The 23964-nt window shown below is 35.7% G+C and overlaps 1 long non-coding RNA gene across 1 annotated transcript in view; it reads right to left on the bottom strand.

Annotated features, from left to right (window-relative positions):
• LOC127386912 (uncharacterized) overlaps positions 1-23746 on the bottom strand; it is a 69815-nt gene extending 46069 nt beyond the window's left edge. Inside the window, exon 1 of the long non-coding RNA XR_007890014.1 lies at positions 23667-23746. This is a non-coding gene — a long non-coding RNA (uncharacterized LOC127386912). The remainder of the gene's footprint in view (positions 1-23666) is intronic.
• Positions 23747-23964: the final 218 nt, after the last annotated feature.

Raw genomic sequence — 23964 nt, 5'->3', positions numbered from 1 at the left:
GGCAGAGTAAAGGGGGAGAACGACCTTCTTCAACCTACTGGCCACACTCTTCTTTATGCAACCTAGGATTCCATTGGCCTTCTTGGCAGCAAGGGCACACTGCTGGCTCATGGATAATTTACTGTCTCTCTATATATAAATAAATAAAGGAAAATAATTGGAAAATAGAATTCTTTGTAACAAACTTTCAATTTCTGTGTACTTCTAATGAAGTTAGCATGACATCATCACACCAGAACTCCAATATTTTCTGCAGTGGTATGTACTTTTCCCAGGAGTGATTCTCAAGGATACGTCAAATTCACAAGATTTCAACAAGTTCTCTCAGCAGAAATGTCAGCATATTAATACTGACCAAGAAAATTTATAGCAAAATAAATATCTCAAGGGTCATTCCTTGTTCTGTTAACCAATATGAATATTATTTTTAACATGAAGGCTGATGTGACACAATACAGTTACAAATTAATGATATGAAGTCTCCAGAAAGATATTCCAAAAAGTAACTCACCTATCAGCATTCTTGACATGCCATAGAAAACTTCAGAGCTAACACTGGGTATGCCAACATGTTTAAAAATATATAATTTAAATGTTTATATTATTATTTTAAATTGGAAGCCAATTAGGATTGAATAAAATGAGGAACAAATTTCCATCTCAATGACAAAACAGATTTATTACTTTTCTATATTGCCTTCTAGGAAGGCTACCACTTTTTAAATGAAAACAGGGAAAAATTCACCCTTGCATTTTAGTCTGCATCAAACTGTGAACAGCAAGATGTATCTTAAGAAAGATAAGGAAGAAATATTTTATGATAGAAAGCAAATAATAAGTTTATATTGCTTCTTTACACATGTAAATCATGCCAATATATGTCCTGCAGAAAAAAAATAGTATTGTTAAATATGTAGTACAGGCTTGTAATAAAGCTTTTTCATACTTTTTTAGTGCCCATTAATATACACAAAAACAAGTGTTCCTTTGATGATACAACTTGTCATTTATCTGTTTAACTGAGACCTGTGCAATGATAGCTTTAACGTAACAACCCCATTTCTGAGATGCTTCTACAAAGATTCCAGCATATCAGCAACACTGAAAGGAAGTCCTGTTCAAAATTTTGAAGCCATATTTTATGCTTCAAATAAGTATAAAAGTTTAAATTAGAAGGCACATCTGAAGGCCTGTTCAAAGTATCTTCAAAGCGTGATAGGGGTTGCTCATAGCCTTACTCAGGCAAGTGTTTTAAATCTACAAGGATGGAGATATCACATTACCTCTGGGCAACCTGTTACAGTGTATGAGCTAATTGGAATGTTGCCTCATACAAAGAAGAATTCTAATTTCAATGATTTTCCTTTATTTTTAACTATGCATTTTACAATTTTCTAGCACTACAGAAAAAAAAACACCACCACAAAAAAATCCCACAAAAAAACCCAAAACAGCCTGAAAAAGACACTGATAAAAGCCAATTGTGAAATCATACATGTGAAAAACTGAAGTATTAAATTCACATTAAAAAAATAGCTTTATGAACTTAATTTCAATATGCTGTTATTGCAGTTTCCTATATTGATCTTTACCTTGCCATTTACTTGTTGCAAATGTCAGATATTATAGTGCATAGAAATCAGTTAATTTAATGGTTTGACTGACACTGGGAAGAGACACAGGAAATGGACAACTGACTATTTGGAAAGATAAACAAAGTCTCCCACCTTTATTTTGATTGAACGTTTGATTGAAAGTTCAGCAGGATAATGCAAACAATTTTTCTGATGGTAACCTAGTAACACGTACAAGTCTACTATGAGATAATGTTCACAAGAGTATGGTCAGCACACAACTTGAAACATTCCTTCCACATGCCCACTATCCACAAAATCAGTCTTTATACTCTGGGCTCTCTCAGAACCTGCTTTCCCTCAGTGCATTCTCCTGCCCAATTCAGAAAGCATAAGGCAACTGAAGAGCTGGGACTGTGCTACAACTCCCTATAAAAGGGGGAGTGCAGAAAGCTGACAATGATGCGTATTACACTGGGAAGGACAGCAGGACTCTCATGTCCTGCAGAGTAAAACATCTGTAAGAGAAAGGAGATATATTTGCTGGTTGCTGCAGAGAAGGGTAAGAAAATGGCCTCATCTCCTTCCCTTAGCAGACCCTTGCATAAAAATATTAGTAGTCCTTAAAATTAAAGGAAGGAATTTGAAGCATGGTCCTTCATTTTCTCCAAATGAGAAAATATCTACAATTCTTATTTCTTTTGAATTGCCTGAAACTAATCACTGCTTTCCACATTTTCTTTGGGAGTGGTTTCATTTGAGTTTGATTTAATTTTATTTTTGAAATAGTAGGTTCTTCAATAAACTACAATGTGTACAACAAGGAAAAGATATGTCAATCTTGATCAGAATAGCAAAGCATAATAACTAGTCACATACTTGTGAATAAGTCCTGAGGAATGCTGAAATCACCCAGAGAGAGAATATGCTCTTGATCCTGCTCCTTTTAGCAATTCTAGATCAGATCCTTAACTTTCAAGGCACCAGCTTCCCCACACAAAAGATACTCTCTACGCTGTAGATGTTAGTACTATTAATTTAGTTAATTAATTTAAACAAAGCCTAAACCCACAATAACTCTAGAATCCTGTTTTTTGCAATCTTATTGGTCCTGTTGCTCCTTTGCATAAAAAATAATTTGCAATTCAGGAAATCACCTGATTTCAAAAGCCTTTAGTCTTTTCAGAGCCATCTCTCCCACTTATCCTTCTAACTCACCCACTTTCATGTCATAACATACACTTTTTACAAGCTCACCTTCCTTCACTTATCTTCTAACGATTTCTTTGTTCATTGGTAATGCTAATTGACTGCAAAAAATATTTAGGTGCTTTGCCTTTCTTTAGTCAGCAAATTAAAATTAATTCACTTAAAGCTAGTAGATACATAAGATATACCTTGATTTTTCCTACTATAAACCTGTCAGGTGCCGACCTGTCCAAGAAGAGAGGAAATCAGCAGCTGTTGCTTTCTTCCCCTCTCCCTACTGTTTTACTTAGTACCAAGAAAATGACAAGTGACCACACTGTAGGTCTCAAAGCTGAAATAACACGCTTCACTGCCTCTAACCTCCCCATTACTGCTGAGTTTTCAGTCAAGAACCATGACTGATTTTATAACTCAAATACCATTTTATTTTCTTTAGTTCTTATTTAACTGTCATTATTTATTCTTTGGTACTTGAAAACCATTTTTCAATAAAATCAAAAGAGCAAAATGAAGATATTGCAGGTAATCCAGTGCAAAACCTCACAGCATTAATTTCATGAGAACTCTGTTATTAATTTGGCAAGTGAGACAGTAGAGTCGCACCGACATATACAGAGTAGGGACATGTCTGAGATGAAAATACATTGATTCATGAGTGGCAAAGAGCAGCTTAATTTAACTCGCTGATAAAACTGACACAAATCTTGCTTTCTATCTGGGATTCTGAGAAATGAAAATGATGGGAAAGCCACTCTGTGCCATTAATGACAACTGAGTAAAATGTGTCAATGACAGCTAATAATACACCTGCATGACACAGACCATTAAGCAGCCGATTACAACAGTCTTGAATAACAAAAAAATGAAAATGACATTTATGGTCAAACCCTTGTCTTATTAAGCTGTTAAATGCTTTTCAGAATAATTAATGTCACCTGGAACTGATCATTCAAAAATTTAAACAACTGTCTGCTTTCTCTTAGTTAATAATTATTTAAGCTGGCACTAACAAGATCTGAAAGAATAATAAGCAGAACTATGCTTAATAAAATGCTTTCAGCTGCAATTCAAAAAGATTAACAATCTGCAGAAATAAACAGAAAGTACTTCTACCAGCATGAAAAGCCACTGCTGTAACACTCTCCCAGGTTTACATATAAAATATGTTTCAGATGTCTTTTTGCATAAACCTGCTCATAATGATTGATATTCATAATCTTCTTGCAGCAGACAGATTTATAAACTAAACATATAGTTAACTAAATGCCCAATTAAAGTAGTTCCAGCACTGTAACTTACTGCCATCGTTTTCAAACACTGTTTTAAAACTGTCTCTTAGTATTTTTACTTGTGAGAAAAATGATAAAATGCTTTTATTAGGAAATCCTAGATTTTATTTCATCCCAAATCAGTTCAGACACTGTAATACAATGCCATTCCTTTAAGTAAAATGATAAATTTATGAACCTTTCAAAATGCACATTGCTGGCTACCTTCTCACTGGGAAAAAAAAAAAAAAAAAGTTTTAAAATCAGAACTACAGAAATATTTGCATTAATTTCCAAATAAGAAACGTAGTCTTACTTATTGTTGAAGCAATCTAAGTTGGTAGGTGTTTTTACCTATTTTTTGTGGTGTAAATACATAGAACTCCATTGACTTGAAAGAAGCTGAACTAGAAGAGAGCAAACAAGCAGAGGACAAATCTCATGCATGCTCCTTGAAATGAAATAAAATTCGAATGTCTTTTAGTGTGCATACCCCTACACAACATAACCTACTAACTTCCCACTTTTACTGTTTGCAAGGTTATTAAAGTAATCTCTTAGATGAGAGGTGCTTTAAATTACTCTACTTGTTCTCTTCTTCCATTGCAATGTTATCTACCTAACTTGTTTTAATTAAAGTGCATCTTTATCATTTTGCTCTAACCCAGTTGCCTTACTTTTTATCCTTGGCTTGCTTCTATTTTTTTGCTTTTGTCAGTCGGGTTGCAGATTCTCTTGGGTAAAGAACAGCTGTTAATATGCACAACATCTCCCTCTGCAATCAGTAGTTCTGAAAGGTTGTTACTAATGTTCTCAGAGGACTGCTGCAAATCATGAATAATAGGAAGCCTACACCATTTCAGGAAAGCTCTGCACCTTGGATATTAGATCACGTCCTTTTATTTCCATTCTTTGTGCATCAGCTCATGCACTAGCGACAAAATAAAACCTTGGTTATGTATACACCATTTAATGTAAAATGATATTCAGCTGTCTTCCCATTTGATTTAAATGGGTCTTTTTTCTTAATGTTGTGCTCAAATCACTGAATTCTGCAACAAAAAGTGAAATAATTTTGCTTATTTACTTGTTCCCTTCAGGGACTCATCTCATTAAAAGCCTTTCTGGTGCAGTATACTCTTCACAATCCCTCCAAGGAGATGTAAAAATAATCTGATACTGTAGTTTTTGGCCTCTCGAAAATCAGCACTAAGATTCTTGATATTATTTAAAGCAGTCTGACATGGAAGCAAACCCCTTTATTGTGCCAAGTGTTCTATTAATTTTTAATTAGTCCATTATACTTTTGCCTGCAATGGAAGATAAAACAAAAGTACTTTGAAAGGTTAAACTTCAAGTGGTCCTTCATGGCAAGCCAGAAGTTTAGAGCTGCATTTGTATTTACAATGAAACATCTCTATTAGTTATGATTTTATCTGAATTGTTCAAGTGTAAATATAATTGTCAATCTACGGGGGTTTGATACCACAGCAATGTACGGGTCAGTGATTTAAACAGGAAGAGGAAGATGATGATAGACACACTTGGATGAATCACAGCTGCAGTGTCTAAAAGTATCTCTGCACGATGTTGTAAATGGCTTACTGCACCCATCTATTCCATTTGTGTTGTCTAATGAAATATAGCACTTATCTCAAGATTTTATCATAAGCTTGGACTGGTTAAAAGGATTTGGCTAAAAGTCTAATGTTGCTGATGGTATTCCCATATCATATTTCATTTTGCAGATTTACTAAGATAATAGTGCTGTTAAATTCTAGGTATTTCAGACTTTGGAAAGCACACTTTGAGAGGCAAAAGACAGATTAGTAACAAAAAAGGCCAAGAGGGTAACTCAGTTTATAATAGAAATAGTGTGAGTAGCAAATAATTGTGCTATAATTAAAGGAAATGAAACATGTCATCATACATCTAGGTGGAAAAAGCTGGAAACCAATCATGTCTGGCGTTAATAGTTCCAGTGCTCTTGTGTAGTATAAATCTAACAAACTAGAAATAAAGGCTATACTTTTAGAAAAAAGACATTTAGGTTTTCACACTGAGACTCTACAAGTTTTTTCTGTGCTTCCAACTCCTCATCAGTTTTTAAAACTTGGAGAGAATTTTAATACTCTTATAAAAATGCATTTATAAGCAGTTCAGTGTTCATTAGATTGTACTTGTTTATAATAAGGTCCATATATTATGTTCCTATAACGCAGAGAAAAATCACTACCCTTGTTCTCGGTGGCACTGAAGAAAAAGTACTGTAAAAACAGAACATATTTTTTACAATTAATAACCTGCATTGTCATTGAACTGTTTACACAATTAAAAAGATCTTTTAAAAACTGTCAGCAACAACAAACTGTTGTTTGCCGAGCTGAATTCTGGTTCCACTGGAGTTCTAAACACAATTTAATTTGCAAATGAACCAAGGTCAAGACCAAAAATGCATTTAACTAAATCTAAACACATTGAGAAGTATATGTTCATCATGTGGCCTCATTCTTTTCTATTCTGTGTAAAATACGGCTTCAGACTTTTATTCAGCTTTAATTTGGACAAAATTTAAACTAGCATTACTGAAATATGCATTATGAAGAAATTAAAGATTAGTCTAGCCTATAGTCCCTCTCAGATTGTAAAAATGTAAATAATTTAGACAAACCATTAAGGTTAGCATATTTATCAGTGAGAGATATGATGGTAGCAATGACTTAATGCTACAAAGATGTTGTTTAAATGCATTTCCATTCAGATATTTTTACAGTCCTGTATACTGTACTGCCTTTTAAGTATTTTTAGAAGTCTTGGAGCAGAAAAGTGCTTGATGGCAATGTGATCACAGTAAGATGTTCTTTGGTATTGTTTCTGAAATGAGTTTAGCAGTTGCATTAGACCTGACTCAACTTGCATTGAGGTCTGAGAGTAGCTGAACCACTAAAGAACACTGCCTTACGACTTTAGTCTTGTATTAGCTTTGGCATGAAAAAGCATATTAAAATGGAAGACGTAAATAGCAGATCCAAAGAATTGACTGTCTGTATCAGATGGCTCACTCCATACTACATAGTGACCCATAATTGCATTGAAATTATTTAAGTTGCATATATTAATAAGAACTATCAGTAGCATCTTACCTAGCGAAGAAGTCTATTTCAGCTTCTGCAGCTACTCCCAGAAATGACTGAAGAAAATTCTAGCTGAAGAAAAAAACCCACTCATTCATTACATCTCTGGTGTCTCCCACTTTTAGTTACCTATAGAACCACAAGCAGATGGAGAGAAACATGCTAGGACACATAGGTACAGAGCTACTCTAACAGAATAACCTGGCATCTTATTGTCTTAAAGAACAGTGCAGCACACAGACTCCTATACAAAGGAAAGATGACAATAGAATTCAAATTTCTAGACAAAATTGGAGTAATTTAGGATTCATTGCTGAGCTTGGCCACAAACCTCCCCTGTAATCCCAAAATTATCTGTTAATTTTGTCAATGTCCCATTAAAATGTTACCTCACCCCTAATGTAACTCAACTTGAGCCTTAAGTAAAAGACTTCTAGAGATGAAAATGCAGAAAAGAGCAACTCTGTTCCTAACTCAAATGAGGATAGAACCATCACCTGAAATACCAGATTTATCTGTCTTGCCCTTTAAGATGGGAGTAGGATAATCTCTTACTGTATGCATGTGCAGTACTCAGTAGGACAAAGTTCTAATCTCTACTGAGAGGCTGCACGTACTCCTGTAACACAGAAAAATAATAGGCTCGGGGGAGAAGAAATGCAAAGTATAGAAGATACAAGATAAAAACCTACACCAGCAATTCCTAACCACCCTGCATAAACAAAGTACTACCATTTCTAATTAACTCCAGTGTCCAGCCCAAGTACAGAACAGAGTTTCATACTAATTTAACTAAAGAACTCATGGTTATAGTTTCCTTGATTTACATGTACAGGAAACATCTAGGCTTCTCTTCATCTGCTCTTGGAGAAGACAACTGAAAATATTTGACCTTCTAGCACAATTTTTTATTTAAACAAAATAAAAAAGGCTTCTTTCCAGAGAGGAGAGATATTAATTGGTATTTAAAAACATGTTTCCTCTTCTAATCAATCCCCAAATACAGAGCATTAGTCTTAATTTGCAAAATTAAAAGTCAGGTACAGGGCAATATTTCCCAAGCAGATGGTACAGCACCTGGAGATTCTACTCCCACTAGACGATAATACACAACAGCCTCCACTTTATTCAGAAGCAAGTCAGTACAAAGGACACCATTACCTGAAAACACCCAATTGTGCTTTTATTTGAAGAAATACTTTGTTACAAATCTCACCTTGACTCATAAGCTCTCAACAAGCCTATCACCTGCTACCTTCCATATGTTACAGCACAAGCCCCTTTCTCATCTTTCCTGTCCTTCTTAAAAGTGTTCTGAAGTCGTTTAACAGAGTGCTCAGACACGCGAGATATTTTGGTTCTGTAATTCCAGTGATGCCATAGCCCTGAATACCTACAGTCACATGCTTGCTTTCCTTTTAAAGGCTATGTCACCCTGGCCTCCAGCCCCTTAATTAAAGCTCTCAATTCTCAGTTTCTCTCTTGATGCTCCTAAAAATTTACAATGAATTTTTATGCCCTTGAGTATGAAAGTGCAGTGCTCCCAAAGTAATAATCTCGTCTGTATGGTGCTCCGAGCTGGTGAAGCAGTGGTTGCTGTTATCCAAAGGACAGCAATAAAAACATGCAGCCCTGGCTCAGCATATAGGTTTTTTTTGTCTGCATGTTCATAGTTCTATGTCAGTAGATTTCTTTTCATAGGAAACTTGACAATTTATTGTGTTTAAGGAATTTTAATTCAGGATTTCTGCTACTTTGGTTGGCTGCATAATCCACTTACAGATAAAATTCAGTATTATTATCTTCATGTTAATATTTGCTCTTGATATTGCAGCTAGCAAGCATGTAACATTTAACTTGCATCTTATATATTCAGCAAGGCTGGAAAGGTTTTCAGCAGGACACATCTCCTCCTACCCCCTCAAGTTATTCTTCTGATGACAAATTAAAAATAAAATAAAATTTAAAAATCCCGTGGCTAAAAAAAATCATCATGCTTAAAACACTAATTTCTGGCATGCTTAGTTCTCAAGAAGCCCATACTGAAAAAATGAACCACCTGCACAGAATGATAGAATATGGCATTACTTAGCCCAAGTTAAACACAGAAGTAACGGCTCTGTTCCTCTGTATACATGTGCTAAGAGAAAAGCTCAGGAATTCAAAACATTCACTAACCACTCTGCTATCCACCATCCTTTATATGTAAAAACTACTAAGATGCAACATCATCAAAATCTACCTTGTATTTCATGTACCAAGAACAGTATCAACTTGAATTTGCTAGTTCTGTGGATTTTTCAATGAAATTCAATGAGGATTGCTTTTATGTGATCTACTGGGGCTTAAGTCTTCTATGCAATAACTCAATTAATTGCTGATAAGCAATAATGCATTAGGAAAATTGGTCTTTATCTACACTGATGTCCCAAATTGTAACAAAAAAATGAAATAAATTTACAGTAATCAAGAGCTGAGAGTGGGATAGGACTACTATGTCTTGAGGAGCAAGTAAGATTTTAGGTTTTTCAATTGGTCTATGAAATATTTTTAAACATGTTTTCCGTTTAAAGCTGAATTCTGAGTAGAAAAGTGAACTAAAAACATAATAAAAATCATATAAAAAGTAATTAGTTGGCTTTGCAGTCACTTGATATCATCCAAACCAGAAAGTTACATTAAATACTGTAATTACTTGACATATATATTAATGTAATTAATTTAATGTAATTTAAAATGTTAGACCTTAAGTAATAGTGAGAAACCATAAGTTTATTTATAAGTACAGTAATTACTCCTATTTAAAAAACAAACTGTAGCTCATTTGAGGATGGTTGTAAGTGTAAGTGTAAAGCCAAAACATGAAAAGTAGAAATTCAGCTTGGGACACTCACTTCTTACACATAGGTATGACACTTGAGGACTGATTTTTCACTCAGCTCCCCACTGTTTTCAAGGAGATTATCATTCAGCAAAAACATTGAACTACTTTAAGATCACACTTTTTACTGAAAGAAATATCAGTAAAAGAACCATACATTTCATTTGGAAAGGGTAAGAATCAAGGTCATCCTGCTCACAGATATTAGAAGTTAAGAACTAAAAGTACTTCACTAGCAAATTCCCTTACCAATGTGCATCTTTTTAAAGTACAAGCAAATCATGATGAGCTGATACAACCTTTAATCAGAAGAACCTTCATAACTTCGATTAAAACCTTTCTTTGAAATAACGGGAACACAATCTCTGCACTTATCCATCTTTTTCTTACTGCTTCCTTCTATCAAATTAGGATGGTAATTCAATACAGCAGAACTAGCTCTTGTACTGATAAAAACAACTTCCAAAAGTATGTGATTGAAAGTAACTGAAAGCCTCAAAAAGGGTTTATTTTTTTGAAGGGTTTGTGGGTTGTTTGATTGTTTTCTTGTTTTGCTTTTTTTTTGGTTGGTTTTGCTGGGGGGAGGGAGAGTTGTGTTGGTGGGGTTTTTTGTTTGTTAGTTTGTTTTTTTGGTTTGTTTTTTTTTTTACACACAATCTAAAAGCTTTATCCCTTTTTATTATTTGGGGTCACTGAACAGCTGAAATTTTCCGTCATGAATTCTACTTTAAATAGGCAGATCCCAAGCAGCCTTTTCTCACATGTAATGTAAGCAATAATATACCAAATTTATCAGGTAGGAAAGGAAGTTCATGAGCCTTATTAGTAACTCCTAGAAAGAAGCAGAGTTTGTAGCTTTTTTTTTTCTCCATTAATTTTTATATTAATGAAATTGAGAAGCTACAAGGACTGGTGAATCAGAGCAGAAAATACTTTAAGACTACCATCTGCAACTCCCACTTGAGTTGACTTGAAACACAACTGCTTGTTTTTTTTTCCCAAAGTACAATCTCACTATGCACAATTTTTTTACACTGATCATCTCAAGACTGTAGGTTGACTAAGAATTATTACAAAATTAATAAGAGAAATTACAAAGACAAGCACCAGCATCCTTTTTCTTCTCCTTCAGTTTACAGATAGATATAAAATATAGTTAACCTTCATTGATCTGCATCCAAAAAAGGCTGAGTTTAAATAAAACTTAACTAAAAAAACCCTCAAGAGGGAACACAAGCATTAGCACACAAGAAGTAGCAAAGAGAAACAGTAACTGAAGAAGCTGAAAACTTAGCATCTCACTAGATTCTTTTTGATTTATATTCAATTTACCAATAACATCAAGGAATTTTAATATACAACTCACAGAGCAAAATTATACCATTTGGGTTTCAGAGATATGACTAGACTTTGATTTTTAAACACCTATCTTTCCAATAAAAAAGAAAAATAATTGACACTTTAAAACTTCTGTACAGATCTTTAATAATTCTTTAATTACATTTTTATGTAAGGGCAAGAAAGCACATTTTAAAAAATGGATTTGAAAAGTTACAATATGAAACTATTGTAAAAAAAATTTAGTGTGCTGAATACTTGGAGAGAACAGTGCTACTTCAGTTTGAGATTTTTATCAAGTCTCATGCTATGGTAGCTCTTATTTGTAATTCCTGCCTGAATCAAAACAACCATATTTCTAAAGTCTAATTGGAGCACATTTCCTGAAACTTAACTTTTTGTCCCATGTATCTTCTACTCCTTTGATAAAACTCTGGAAAGAACTTTTACAAATTGCTAATTTCTATTTAGTGCCACCTTAAGGACCGTCACACTGAATTTACATTAACTTTTCTAGGCATGCTGTTACAGCTCTAGCATACCAAATGCCAACCTAACACTGCAAGACTGAATTCCTTCAGAATTATTTCAATCAGAAAACACCATGCCTCTTCATATCCATCACAAGTTCCAGCATAATTTTCTTATCTTCCTCAGTCAGAACTGGACTTCATGCTGAACACCAACATACCTTTTCTAAATCAATATTGTTAGTTCCAACTGTGCTGCCACAAGATCAGTCTAAGATCATTATTTCTAAGAAATACCCATCTTCCTCTGTAATTGTGTTTTGAATCAAATTATCTCAATACTTAACATCATCTGATGTATATATCCTCTGTAGTACAAACACATTGCTTTTTGTCTGTTGACTACAGGGTGGGACAGAGATGTTACAACCCACAGCCTGGTGTCAGCTGAGGCAGGCACATGGGCAAGCTGCCAGGCTGCTTTCCATGGGAAAGGCAAAGGGTGATAAGAAATTGATAAAGACACATAGCCAAGACTTAAAAAGGACCTCCACCCTCCCTAATGCACATTATACATTTTTAAAAGAATACATCACTTTGGAGATGTAGATTCTTGCATTGGGAAACCAAAGAAAGCAAGGTAAGAAATTTTTTGCTTGATTTTCCCATGCTTCCTGGGAAAAGAAAGGAAAATAAGTGAGTTTCAGTTTACATGTCTGGTCTGTATTCAGACTCTTATTTTCTGTTCAAAGAACATGAAGCATAAGGAAAAGTGAGGGGAAAATCTACAGTATACCTTTGCACTTCAACTTGTTTTATATTGAAAAGTTATTGCAGAGAAAAACAGAGTCTTAAGTGCCCTAAGTTACGCAGAGATGTCACTGGTGGAGTGTGCCATCTTAACAATCAACTAGGGCAACCTCAAAATTCCAAGTGTTTTTAAAATGCTTCTGTAACACAACACTATACTGGCTTGAAAGAGATGCTGTCCAAAATCACAAAAAGATTGACCAGAGCTAGTGGTGTTCTGATTTTGCAAGAGGACCTCACCCTTTCAATGCAAGGTATGTGGACCTAATGTCTTCTCATCACTGTACCAGATGCTAAGACACATCTGACATAGAAGTTTCTGTATCTGTAGACTGTTATTAGCTTACCATATTAAAAGAATTATGGCATACCTGGCATCCTAATATGTTAAAATGATATAAATGACTTATTTTTCAGAAGATATGGCAATAAAATTAATCTCATATGCTGAACACAATAGCATTTGTATCATTGTGCCATTATGATAACATGGTGCCTTATTACTACTGAGTGTTGAAATGCTCTGGTAACACTGTAGGAAAGGATTACAACAATTAATTTTCATTGAAATAATACTGTCTTATCAGGCTTTTGACAGCTGCACTGTTATGACTGCAAAGACAGTTAATCTTAAATTGCTTTTACCCATAAAATACAGCAACTGAATTTTACAAATGTGACATAATTACTCTAAATTTATGCTGCTTGTTTTGACACTCCAATGATTTGTCAGATTTTAATGTGGGAGTGCCAGTCACCTTTGGGGGAGGTAGGACAGAGGAGATTAGTTTCTTATTTTAATCCAGAGTAGGTCAGCTGGCAACTGCCCAGCCACCCTCCAAGCACTTCTTTAAGGAGCTGCCCTTATAGCCAGGGAGGAGAAGGTTTGCAGGTATCACCTGACACATGAGAGCTGTTTATGTACTAGGCAATGGTGAATTGTGCTGCCAAACCAAGTATTAAGGAATACGGAATTAAGTTGTCATAATAACTGATGTGTGGTGTTATCTCTTATCTAATACATCCTAAATTCCTTGTGTATTTCCAAATGACTCAAAAGCTCAGCTCTGTTAATTAAGAGCTACAGACCAAGATAATGTGTTAACTTAGGGTTGGACAATTAGCTTTACATTATTAAATCAATGGAACAGTGTTAAATGAGTGAGAAGAGCACAGTATTTTGATTTACACTGACACTCTGTTCTATTTTCAGTGATGCCGGTGTTCAGTGAATTTACTGTAGATTTATGGTGGTGTTAGTTAAGGTCTGGATTTGGACTTTGTTTTGTGATCATGTCTCAATATAACTGAGCATAAGCTGTTATTAAATTATTTCTATTACACAGTAGTGATTGAAATTCTTTGAGTTTTGTTACAGAATTTTACTGTTGCATTCCTCTGAAAGTATTAAATTATTATTGTATATTTTATTCATGTTCACACTTGAGAAATACTGTATGTCCAAAAAAAGAGAAGCAACATTTAGAGGGGTAATTTCTCACTGCAATTTAACGATAGTACTTGGTTTCACTTCCTTGAGCCTGATCCTATGCCTACTAACACAAACTGATCATCCTTTAAAGTAAAGTAATGAGATATTTTTGATGTTTAAAAATGTATCACAAATATTTCATTATTTTTTTTTTCCCATGGAAACTAAAAATCACATAGTGTCATATTGTTAAGTGAATTGAAGCTTAGTTAACAAAATAAAGTTCTAGCTACCTAGGATTTCATGTTATAGAACTAATTTTAGCATGTTCAACTTTGAACTTGTGAAATGCAATACTTACTTTTAAAAAATAATATTTTATTACTGTCATTTTATAAGCTATCTACTATCACTAAGAAAAAGATCTTTCTGATATAGGATAACTTCAAATACAGTTTCCAGTTATGGGCTGGGATTTTTGTGGAAAAAGCTCATCTTCTGAGGAGGCAGAGTCAAGGCATGTCTCATTTCACAATGTTGCAAGTCTAGGGCAGGTACTCCTGACCTCGACTATGGTAGCTTAAATAAAAATATAGTATAAGCAATATCTCCTATCCATTTGCAACCTTTAGGAAACAAAGTCATTAGTACTTCCCAGTCAGATATTCAGTTTGTTTCAATTTAACCTACTGAGTATGTCTTGGGAATCAGGATCCTGGTACTGCCCACGACTGGAAAGTGACAGTCTGGGAGGCTGCTCAAGGGCATAGAGTGGCTGTTTCCCTAGCAAGATACCATGTCCCACATCCTCACTCGCTCTCAAAACTCTGTCCACAGTATAGTTCAAACAATCTTACAAAAGATAAAAAAGAAAAGAAGGACCAATACCTAAGGTTAAATTTTTTAGTATTGGTCACATACACAAACTAGCAGATGTTGAAAAATTACGTGATCCACCACCTTCAAGCTCTATCTTTCTTAAAGATATATTGGTTGGTTCAATGGCCACATACTACTCACTCTTCTCATGACACTGCCTCAGCATAGAGCACCTTGCTCTGCACCAATCACCGTCACTGGCACTAACCTGCCACAGCAGGCCAGATAGTTTATTTTTAGCTGGGGACCTAGTGAAGGAATTGTTAGTGCTGAAGAAAGGCTACGCTTGCAATTTATGGTATATTTTTGGTCCCTGCTCTTGGATCCCTGCAAAACTTTCTCAGACTATTCTACTTAATGCAACACTGAGCTTCCTACAAAGTACCCAAACCAGTACATGATCATTTCTTGCAATGCTGGATTGCTGAAGTGAGCAGAGTCCAAATTGTACATGGCATGTTAGTCAAGCAATATTGCTGAAACTAGAAAACAAGGGTTTAATTTCTTCTCTTAGAAAAATATTTGTGGACAGCTCAGAATGTTAATATACAATATAGACCCAGTCAGAAATGGCAAAAATATTATATACTCACATTTTCCTTTATACTTGAACTGATCTTAGAAAAAAGGCTGAGATTAAAATCACTCAGTTAAAAACAAGCAAATTCGCTTTTCTGTCAGGATACCAATACAGCTACATACATATTATTTCCAAAAGCTCAAAGTACACATAAGGTGCCTTGACTTAAAATTATCACTTTTCATGGGATGTGACAAAGGTCATGCCAAGTCTCACCTGCACAGGTACTATGGTGACCATCACCCACACATCACCTTGGACACTCTGCACAGGACACAGTGTCTGAAGCTTACTCAAATAGTCATTCCTATTACTGCCAGAACTTGCCACATAATCTGATGCAGAATTCAGTTTTGGGTAAGGAACTTTTCTTGTTGCAGTTCGTACCACTGTGAACTGCCACATGACCTTTAACAAACGTTACCATCCAGGGATGTATGCATCCCTTGGATGCATATGCAGCGAATATTTGCCCAAGCTGGGAGATACTCCAGGTGCTGCAAACACATATGCTTATTAATAATTCCCTAGAAATCTACAGAAATATTAATGTGAAAGCTTACTTTAGATCATATGTTATGGTTTTGGATGCTGTTTCAAAGCCACAGAGCAGTAATTTTCTAAAAAAAAAACAAACAAAAAACTACAGAAAAAATATGACTTATTGTCACACTTATAGAAATAGAAACTAGGGCTCAGTTTCCACAAGTAATCCTGTCTATCCTAAGTGAGCAGTATTAACTGGTGAATCAAGTTGAGCCTGGAAAGCTTGAAGTATGAAATACTGCTTATAAAAAACCCCACAACATCCAACTTTTGGGAGCAGATAAGAAAACAAAACCAAAATCCAAACAAAAGTGTTTTTGTTTTTTTTTTTCACATGCACAATCAGAAAGACCAATCTCACACCGTAATTTTGATGTAGCTGTCTTTATTCACAGAGAATGTATCAGGTCATTTTTCCTCAGAGAAAGGGAAACTCCAAACAGCAGGCTTCTTCTAACACTGTGCCTCTTAAAGTCATCAATGAGCCTCAAAACCAGCAACTTTCTTTTCCATCTTGTTTTGAAACATGATCCTGATGCTGTTAATTCCCCATTACTCTATCTACCTTTCAGAACTGCCTATAGTTTTCCCTCACAAACACATGAATATTTAATCAGTGCCTAAATCACATGTTTATTTTCAGTCTTCAGATCATACAGTTCAGCTTTAGTTCAAACCTGGCACTTACTATTGTGGACAAAACTCTTAGTTTTCACCTACCTTTTACAGAAGTGGATGCATATCCTTGCATACATATAACATGACCAACATGTCCCTCTCTACTCCTGATGATACCCTGGTCATTTTATTTTCAAATCTTCCAATCAGTGATACTGAGTTTTCAGAAACAGGTAGCAATACAGGCAGCTCAAGGAATAATTTTTTTCTGTTTGCCACCCCTGCCATGGCATGCTGCTTCTTCATTCGTGCCCTGTTCTCTGCATGGCAGCGCAACTGAGGGGATATCACAAAGATACAAAAGCCAGAGACTGGGGAAGGGACAGAAAGGAAAATCATCAGTGGGATATCCTTAGTTTGACATAAACTGCCTAAGGTTTCCACCTACAGCCTGGCATATGAGCAGCATGCAGCATAGCTTGACTACAGGAGCAAGACATTATACTTCCCATCATGAAGATTTAAAAAGTTGATTTGATATTGGCTCGTAGTTTAGGGTACTTTTGATGTTTTCAACTCCACAAGGTAGTAAAAGGCCTAGCAAGATCAAGCGCTCAGAGCAGGGGTTTCTCACATCCCTGACATTCAGTCACTCCTTACCAGCTGGGGACTCCAACACTATAAAACTCTTAAGAGCAATGAACCAGATTCTTACTCCTAGTGATGCATTAAGACAAGGTTACAGAGCAGAATATGAATCACTAAGTCCATCTGCACATCTGATCAAAGTCAAGAGGACATTTACACCACAAGTGATTATGTAAATGCCTTAACTCTAACAGGTGAAACACTATCAAAGTGATTTCAGTGACTACAAAATACCTCTCTCCCTCTGTCTGATTTCTTTTCCATATTAACTGAAGTGATAAGAACAATACATAAAACCAAACACTGTAACAATAATGGACTCCAAGCTTACAAGTATTCTAAAAGAACAAGAGGGAGTGTTCCCCCCCGCCCCCCTTCAACAGACTTCACCAAGAGGTGAAAAGGAAAATTAACTCTATGCAAGTGTGTCCAACTTTAAAGAACAACAGTCAAAATATATTGTTCCCTCTTCTTTTTGTGTGTACTAAGAATATGTACTGACTATGGAATTACTCTGGCAAGCTGTGAATGATGATGCATGAAATGAAAAAAAACTCAGTCCAGTGCACAGGAAGAACACAGACAACAGTAGGCTGTTATAATACACTTTTTAGAGGCGAATGGATATATCCCACATTTTCCTTGGATGCAACTGTGCTGAATTCAGTGACAAGATCTCTTGGTATCATGTGTTAGTGGGGAGCACTTCCAGGTACCCATGAGATGAATAGATTCCCATTCCACAACATAGCACTGAATAATTAATTAAAATTCTTTTTTTTTTTTTTTTAATCTAATTGGGCAATTATTTTCTGTCTCAATTGCAAGCAGTTGTAAATAGAGTCAGCTGTAAGCTTACCAAAATTATGCATGACAGTCTTCCATTACATTATTGGTCAGAACAAAATAGATATTCATCATCTATATTCCATGCATCTCTGTTTTACTCATCTGTTTGATTGAAAAAACAGGGAAATTCTAGAGAACAGCGATAAATAAATAAACCCTCTTTGCAATCCTCTAGCCACTGACTACTGTCTCAGTCATAATGCAAAGCTCCATCTTGTCTAAAAAAAACATTTCATCAAGAAGATTAAACTTTCCACCAGCCTGGCATCACAGAATACACATTGCAGAAGACAAAAAACAAAACAAAACAAAAACAAAACGAACACCAGCTTTGGATGAACTCCAAAGCAGTAGCTGCTAATTCCAAGAAGATACAACGCATTCACTCCTGCAAGACAACTCTTCAAGAAGAAAAATTACATGTCCAACTTGCTTTAAATGCAATACATTAAAAACAAACAAAAACAAAACAAACCCACAAAAAGCCCCAAAAAACAAACAAGAAATTCACCCATGTCTATGTAAGATGACAGACTCCAAAACAAAGACACTGAAAAAGGCACACCAGTCCTTTCTTTCAGAAAGGGAAGATTTGTCTTCCCTTTGCCTTTTTTTGGAGTGAAATATATTCTAGAGATATAGTTGATTCTCTGATACCATGGGCCTTCAGAACAGCTGATCTTTATGCAGGCTCCCTAAAGAGATAACATGAAGGTTCTGTTTATGTCCATCTCACAGGTACAATTTAGAGTGCTGGAGCTTAAATATCCATGTGATTAAATGCAGGTTTAGAGCAGCTGACAGGAGAGGTACACTTCCCCGTTAGTTTGGAAGGCAATACTGAAGGAAACACAGAGGAAAGCTCACTGACTAAACATAGTATTTACTTTAGGAGGAAAATTCTCCTTCTTATATTACTACTTGAAGATGCAGAAGAGAGTCTTCCAGAAAACTTGCAATGACATATGCTAAGTAGAATCACAGATACCATGAGGGTACAGTACACACATGCAACTACAAAACTATCTTGTGTAAGGGAGCATAAAACTAGACAGCATCTCCTTCAGTGTGCAAACCTATGCTGGTGACATGTTGTAAGACACAGATAAATAGCACTGCTCGAAAAGCCAGGCAGATTATTTCCACTACAACAGATGTTTCCTGTTATTTCCAAAAAAACCCGGAAGTTTTGTTGGGTTTTGTTTGTTGTTGTGGGTTTGTTTGTTTGTTGTTGGGTTTTTTGGTTGTGGTTTGTTGTGGGGTTTTTTTTGTTTTTTTTAAAATAATAAATTCTTAGCCTGCATAAGAAGAACATAGACAACAGTAAATTGCCCAGAAAAAGGGCTCTAACATCTAAAATTATTTTATTCTTTATTCCACATAATAAGCACCTTCTGAAATTACCACACCATTTTTGCAATGCTTGCACATCAGGTAATGTAACAACTTGTGGGAAGTTTACCAACAAAGTTCAAAGACACAAGACTTTTTACAGAACTAGTTCAGTCTGAACTTTGTGTGAGAAGCAAATTAGGTATCAGTTACAGATCCCATTTAAGATAAAATGTGGAGGATGAAAAATCTCAAAGTCATTGAGAAGATAACATTTAAACAAAAAAAGTTCTAGACTGCAGTATTTCAGAATATTTGTAAGCAAAATTGTTTCCCTAATAAGTATCAGTATATTATGGTAAGAAAAAAAGATTTATAAAATGCCATCCCATTAAAAATGTTTCTATGGCATTAAAATAGCAGCCCTTTCTCTCTTGGCTGAGATTTATGAGAAAACATTCTGCCTGATGGTTGTGAACAGTACTGTGCGACTCCTTGCCAACTCCCTTGACATTATTCACCAGTCTGTTTTTACAGACCTATTGAAGATACTAGTGCAGGACCTGAAGTTGAAACCTATCTGTTGCATGTTTTTTCCTTCAGAAAACTGCTAGAGAGTAGCCACCAGAAGACAGAGTTTGCTAAAAATCTTATCAAATGAGATAACTGAATAGGACCTATGAGTTTCAGATTTCAACTAAATTTATTACTAAGCATGTACACAAGATGAGAATTGAAGAGAATAACATGGTTTCCTCCATTCACACTCACATTACTGGGACTTAAGAAGCATATTAAGGGCCAAGTGGAAAAGACTTGAAATATGGGCTTAAATTTTTTTGTAAACTTGATAATTATTTATTAAAAAAGAGAAACACAAGCAGCAGATATTCTGCTTCCAGTTCTTCCATCAGCCTCTCACAGTCCTTGTCAGAGGGACACAGCTGATTTCTACCTAGCAATGAGAAAGTGACAGAAAGCTACCAAGCTGGTGAAAGGTCTGGAGAACAAATCCTATGAGGAGAGGCTGAGGAAACTGAGATTGTTTAGTTTGAACAAGAGGAGGCTGAGGGGAGACCTCATTGCTGCCTACAACTACCTGAAAGGAGTTTGTAGGGAGGTGGGAGTTGGCCTCTTCTCTCAAGTGAATAATGACAGGATGAGAGACGAATTGGCCTGAAGTTGCACCACAGGAGGTTTAGACTAGATATTAGAAAGGATTTCTTGACTGAAAGAGTGTTTGGACACTGAAACAGGCTGCCCAGGGAGGTGGTGGAGTCACCATCCCTGGAAGTGTTTAAAAGAAATGTAGATATAGTGCTTAGGGACATGATTTAAGCACTGAACAGGTGAATCAGGTTATGGTCAGGGGATTTAGGCTATGGTTTCACTTGATGATCTTCAAGGTCCCTCCCAACAAGGATAATTCTATGATAAATCCTGGATCCCTTTTTAGTACATAATCAGCATTAGAAATGAAAATGTAATTGAATCAGAGTAACTGAAGCATTAAAGAACTGCTAGCAAAGACTTGTTATTACTTAACCAAGAGTAACTGTAAGACCTAGTTTGGCTGCAGATACCTAGTTTTGCATAAGGATCCAAAAGTGTTCTCTGAAAACACATGCTCTGTGAAGAAATTATCCTTATTGACTGAGAGACACTAGTATCTGCTAATTTCAGTAACACCTTAGTAATGGCATTTGGACACATTTCAGTCATGTTTCAATAGAGATAACTTTGTTTAATATTACTAGAGCATTAGAAATAGCACATAACATCTAATCTTATGTTTTTTGAATGAACATTAGACAGCTGAATCTGTAATTTCTACTGTTTTGTCTCCACTGTGTCCCCCAATATGATCATTACAGCAGGAGGTAGGGAGCTGATTAGAAGTAGATGAGACAACAAAAGGAGCCCAGCTGGCATGTCTTCCCAAAACAGCATCACCTGTTACCATTGGCACAGGCTGGGCTAGACTGATCATATAGCTGACCCTCGTAGCAGAGAAAGAAAAGAAAACAATCCAAACCAAAACAAGCTGAATGTCCAGTTTCAGTCCAACCTGAAATTTTGTTAGAACTTCAGGAAGAAATTTGCAGGATTTTCCCCCTTTCCCTATTATCCGAGAAGTTTTGAGTTCAAAGCCATGCAATTCTACTCAGCAAAGTTTACAGAGAAAAAGCAAGCTTGGTAAATGGAAGCTAGGATTTTCCTCATGCATGCTGTAAGCCCAGGAAAAATAAATTAAAGAGCTTCCTCTGTTACCTGTTTCAGTTGAATCTTGTGACCTTCTGAATGCATCACGGTGAAGTACTGCTTTAGCTTGCTTGGGTTTTGGCTTGCTTTTTTATTTTGTTTTGTTGTTTGTTTTATTTTCTTTTCTGTGAAAACTGCTGGAATTATTTTAGAATAACCCCATATACTGAGATTTCTGCAACAGTTAGCAACAGTGGTGTAAAGCCAATTATACAAATCAAATATTAATATGGAAAGAGAGTTCAGAACAGAACTGCAGCCCTGAGGAGTGAAGATGTAAAAGAGGAGTGGTATGTTGAACATACTCAGCAAAAACTTTTCAGAAGCTCCAAGGTAAAGAGAATAGTGAAATTTAGCGACAGGAACAGGTCACAGACAACAGATGGAGAGAATTCTACAAGAGCAAGTCAAATGGAAAGATCAAGCTGTTTTAAGTAAACACAGAATAATCAAACTATACTAAATTTGAGATTTCAGCAGTTTCAGTGTTTGAATTGCATCCCCACCCTGCAATATTATCTCCACAAAAAAATCTAAATAAAGCAGAAATCTGAACTAAACGAATCTTCTACAGTAATACTGATATATTTATTTATTTTTATGTAACTGAAAACTATGAGCCATGTACTGCAGATAAATGGAATGACTTGGAATATCCCAGGATGTTCAGAGATGACTGTTTGTGTTCTTAGGGAATGCTGCTTTAACTTTTCAAAGCAGATTCTGTACACATTTCTTAAATTGTAGACAAGCTGAAAAAAGTACCAAGCATATTCCCAAGCCATTACAATTTTCCCATTAAACCTTGCTTGCCTATTTGAGCTGTATGTAACTTGATACAAAGCCTTATTTTTATTATTGTCATTTACAGCACATAAGAATACAGAAAATACAGAGTTTAACATAATTTCCTTTTCAAATATGTATTATTTCAGGTCTCAGCAGGGTGTTCATCCACTATTGACTCTCTTTCAGCAGTGGCTGGATTATATACTGCAGGTTTACCGTCCTCATCTACCATTTGTTCTTGCAGGAAACAAAACATTATCATTCCCATACGAGAAAAAAAATCACATACCTCTCTATCAGCTTAAAACTCCTCTTTTAAAGCTCCACCACATCAACAAGTCAATATACTCAGCACATATAAAACCACAAATAATACAACTACTAGAGAGCAACCTTTTTAAGACTGAAAGGGTTCTTTCAGCATTAACTTTCCACTCAGCAAAGATAATCAAAACTGAAAATATCTCTGCCAAAGGTATCTATGAAAACAGTTCCTGACTATCTTCGGGAGTAATTTTAGTATCAAAGAAGATAAATTATTGGAAAGAGGACCATACTCTGCCGTGTTCAGCATGTGAGAAATACTGAGTCATAATTATAGCTGCATCCAGATGGTAATTAGTGTAAAATTTCTTTACAGGTTCCCCTTTGCACAATTTAATCTCTCATACAGTAAACAAAAACCTCAAAAAAGACTGACCAAAAAAAGAATATGAGTTGCTTATTTTGGAAATTAGTTTGAAAGAGAAGAAAATCTTGCACCAAATCTTAGTAGATGTTGAGATGGCTACCTTTTACTAGTAGTTAATCCAGTCCAATGGTAAATGCTCATTGCATGCCATTACAATAAGGTGCACACGCACACATGTAATGATTACACCTCATGCACATCCCTACACTTTTCAACTTTAGACCTACATTTCAGTAGGTATAGAAGACAGTGAGTATTACCTTTCCTAAGCCTGAGGAAAAAAAAAAGGCATAAGATTGTTCAGGTAGAAACATTATCACCAAATTATTGGCCCTAGGCTGGATATTTTTACAGACCTTATTCAGGAGCTGTTCAGCTACACTCTGCATAGGAGAGCACAAAGCAGCACGGACATTAGCTTGAACCCATCCACAGTAGAAACATTTGACATCTGAAAGACAAATAATACGAATCATCAACAATGGCTTAGCACTTTTACAGTCTGAAATCCAGGTTTGTGCCCTGGCTCAAGCTCAAGTTATGCACATCCTGGCATAGCGATTTGCAGAGGTTTTGTTCAAGTTTCACTGCAGTTCATATTTGTCCAGTTCCAGTCTCTGCTGACTGAGCTCTGCTTTCTGCTTGTTGGATGGT

Source organism: Apus apus, chromosome 7, assembly GCF_020740795.1.
Source record: "Apus apus isolate bApuApu2 chromosome 7, bApuApu2.pri.cur, whole genome shotgun sequence".
In the NCBI taxonomy this organism is placed as follows: Eukaryota; Metazoa; Chordata; class Aves; order Apodiformes; family Apodidae; genus Apus; species Apus apus.
Note: the sequence above shows the minus strand (reverse complement) of the source record. Positions and strands in the feature narration are given on the sequence as shown.